This window comes from Silene latifolia, chromosome 11 (assembly GCF_048544455.1).
Source record: "Silene latifolia isolate original U9 population chromosome 11, ASM4854445v1, whole genome shotgun sequence".
NCBI classification, from domain to species: domain Eukaryota; kingdom Viridiplantae; phylum Streptophyta; class Magnoliopsida; order Caryophyllales; family Caryophyllaceae; genus Silene; species Silene latifolia.
Window position 1 is genome coordinate 19,576,891 of NC_133536.1, and position 3,896 is coordinate 19,580,786.

General features: G+C 34.4%; 1 long non-coding RNA gene across 1 annotated transcript; it reads right to left on the bottom strand.

Annotated features, from left to right (window-relative positions):
• Window positions 1-1,725: 1,725 nt before the first annotated feature.
• Window positions 1,726-3,502, bottom strand: LOC141612774 (uncharacterized). Its single transcript, XR_012529198.1, has 3 exons — window positions 3,161-3,502; window positions 2,821-2,883; window positions 1,726-2,639 (listed from the first exon to the last, which is right to left on the bottom strand). It is a non-coding gene; the product is annotated as an uncharacterized LOC141612774 (long non-coding RNA).
• Window positions 3,503-3,896: the final 394 nt, after the last annotated feature.

The following is a 3,896-nucleotide window of genomic DNA, read 5'->3' on the forward strand; positions in this document are numbered from 1 at the left end:
AGTTTATAGGCTGACCCTTTTACCGATCTAGATTTAAGATTCAGTACTGTGTGCTATTGAAGATTTATAGTTTCTGATCCTATTCTGTTGCATTTCAATTTATAGGCTGCAAGAAAAGCAGCAGAGAATGCAATCAACCTACAACGAGTCGATGACCAAGTTAACAAAGCAGTGGCGGGTGCAAATCGAGTGCGCCACGGTAGCTAGAGTTCTTCTTTGTCAAAGCCGTTCAGAATAGAATGAATGGGAAATTTTATGATATAAATGCTTAATATAGGATGAATTTGGATTTACCCTTAGTAAATGTAAAGTTTTCGCCAAAATAGCGGTTTTTAGCAGGAAGATCACCCCCAGTAGCGCAAGCTCACGGGAGGTTGAGAGAGTTTTGAGCTTTTTTTCATCATTTTTCTTTCTCAATGACCCACAAGGGCCACAACCTGTGAAATGTACATAAATTTGATTATCTGAATATGTAGATCTAATGAAGATTAATTAATCAGTGTTCATATTTGTATTCCCACAAATTTTTGTTTAAAACGGCAATATCTGTTTCTAATGGAAAAGTGGTTGAATCACCTATTTTGCAATATTATCTTCTAGTTTCGGCAATATTATCTTCTAGTTTCACAAAACAAGCTCTACGATTCACAAAACAAGGTCTGAGATTCACAAAAAAGAGCAAAATTCGTAATTTCAACCATTTATGAATAATTTTTATAATATTGCCTTCTAGTTTCACAAAACATGCTATAAAATTCACAAAACAAGATCTATGATTCACAAAATAAGAAAAATAGCAAAATAGGTGATTTCAACCACTTATGACTAAGTTTCGGAATATTATCTTCTAGTTTCACAAAACAAGCTCTAAGATTCACAAAACAAGGTCTGAGATTCACAAAATAAGAAAAAGAGCAATTAGGTGATTTCAACCATTTATGACCAAGTTTCGAAATATTATCTTCTAGTTTCACAAAACAAGCTCTACAATTCACAAAACAAGGTCTGAGATTCACAAAAAAGAGCAAAATACGTAATTTCAACCATTTATGAATAATTTTTATAATATTGCTTTCTAATTTCACAAAACAAGCTCTAAGATTCACAAAACAAGATCTATGATTCACAAAATTTAAAAAAAGAGCAAAATAGTTGATTTCAACCACTTATGACTAAGTTTCGGAATCTAGTTTCACAAAACAAGCTCTAAGATTCACACAACAATGTCTGAGATTCACAAAATAAGAAAAAGAGCAATTAGGTGATTTCAACCATTTATGACCAAGTTTCGGAATATTATTTTCTAGTTTCACAAAACAAGCTCTACGATTCACAAAACAAGGACTGAGATTCACAAAAAAGAGCAAAATACGTAATTTCAACCATTTATGAATAATTTTTATAATATTGCCTTCTAGTTTCACAAAACATGCTGTAAAATTCACAAAACAAGATCTATGATTCATAAAATAAGAAAAATAGCAAAATAAGTGATTTCAACCACTTATGACCAAGTTTCGGAATATTATCTTCTAGTTTCACAAAACAAGTTCTAAGATTCACAAAACAAGGTCTGAGATTCACAAAATAAGAAAAAGAGCAATTAGGCGATTTCAATCATTTATGACCAAGTTTCGGAATATTATCTTCTAATTTCACAAAATAAGCTCTAAGATTCACAAAACAATGTGTGAGATTCACAAAATAAGAAAAAGAGCAATTAGGTGATTTCAACCATTTATGACCAAGTTTCGAAATATTATCTTCTAGTTTCACAAAACAAGCTCTACGATTCACCAAACAAGGTCTGAGATTCACAAAAAAGAGCAAGTTTAGAGCGGGTGAATAAGATGGACTTAAATTGAAGATAAGTAGTAAAATTGAAATCAATCAAATAAAAGATTGTGAAGATTTGACCAATTGACCAATTGACTTGAAAAAAGTCACACTTGCATCGTCATCTTCACAACTCCTCTGCCTCTTCCATTTTTTGTGGCAACATTACTCAATAAGGAGTCAAGGGACAAGCACCAAACCACCATTCGTCCTCAACTTTACTTTCTATTTGCTCCGATGTCAAAACCCGATTCCATGGTTCGGTTTTATCAACCACAAATTCTCCACTCCTCATCATCATTCACCATTAATGTACAACCACCATCACCATTTACCAAACCTTCAACCACCAATTCCACCACAAAACCGACACCTGCCCACATCACCTCCATCATCCTCCCCTGCTCATTCTCGGCTCAAAGCTACCACCAGCAGCCCGTCATTGAAGACCCGAATCTGCTCCACCATCACCTAAAACGAATCTACCTTATACTGGAATACACCACCATCAACTCTAATTCCTCTAAAACTGGTGCATTTTCCAGGAGGAAGTGGATGAAGACATAGGTAACTTCGTCATTGCTTAATAGACTGCTTCCTTCAGTTTCAGAAATACCATAGTCCACGAAATCGGCATCTGAACTGACAGAAGAATTTTTAGGCCTTCACAAATGCCTGCTGTATTCTTCGTGGACTGGATGTCCTGGAACAAGATCCACTTTGTTTCCAATGCACAACAAGATATCAAACCTTTGGATATCAGTTTGAGAAACCCACTTTTTGAGTGCAGCTAAAGAAGACAACTGCAAATAAAGATGTGAATCCCTTCACTATTAGTACACTATCAGTCACTATAGATAATGAAAACTTTGTCAAAACAAGGCCTTTTGTATCACGAGACAAAGACTTAAATATGCGACGGGACCACCTGTCAACATCTTACCGTGAGATTATACAATAATTACAACAAAAAAAAGGAAATACCTGTTTCAATAGCAATATTATCATCAAGTATTGTGATATCTACAATCTTTATGACTATTAGAGCTGCAAAATCATCAAAAAAATGTAATAAGTAGCAGGAAATCTCGAGGTAAAGGAAATCGCTTAATTTTGATCAAAATCGAGCCTTATAATAAGGAAATCGTTCAATTTTGATCAAATTCGAACCTTATATTTACGAAATCACTCAATTTTGATCAATCGAACCTTATATTTACGAAATCGCTTAATGTTGATCAACCGAGCCTTATATCATCAATTTATGATTGAATTAACAGAATTATATGAATATGCTAAATTTTGATCCAAAATATGAAATTACCTGTAAGTTAATCAAAATCTTCTTCTTAAATTGCTTAAATCATGTTGTTGTGTGTTGTTTTGATGAAATCTACGAACAATTGATCTTCCTGATTCGATTTTGGAAAACGAGAAATCGTGCGCTGAATAGTTTTGGGTAGCTTCTACTTCTTTCTTGTACTGTAGAGAGAGAGTAAAGTATTATAATTTTTGTGTGTTTATTTTAGATAGAGAAAATATTTGGGCTAAATAAAAAGTTAGGAATGACCCCAAATTTCCAGCCCAATGAACATTGAAAATCACTCCAATGAAGGAATTTGGTGAGTAGCCGCCTCCACCGTAATTAATCTACCTCACCGGATCCGGCCTCTCTCTCTCTATATATATATATATATATATATATATATATATATATATATATATATATATATATATATATAGAGAGAGAGAAAAAGGATCAATGTAAGTCACCTTTTATTTTGGTTGAGTCCATAAGTCCCAATCTAGACCTTTGGATCAAATAAATGAATGGCCAAGATTAGATCAAAATAAAGTGTCTAGATTAAAACACTCCAAAACCCTAGCTCTCTCTTTCATTTCACCGCCTCACAACACACTTTTCTCATTCTCTCTCTTCCTCCCACTTTCTCTCTCCCTCCGATCTCTCCCTCACAACACACCCTCCTCCTTCTCTACTACCATCCACGACAGCCACTACCCACCACCGACAACAACACCCCCGTCGCTCTCCCTCTTGC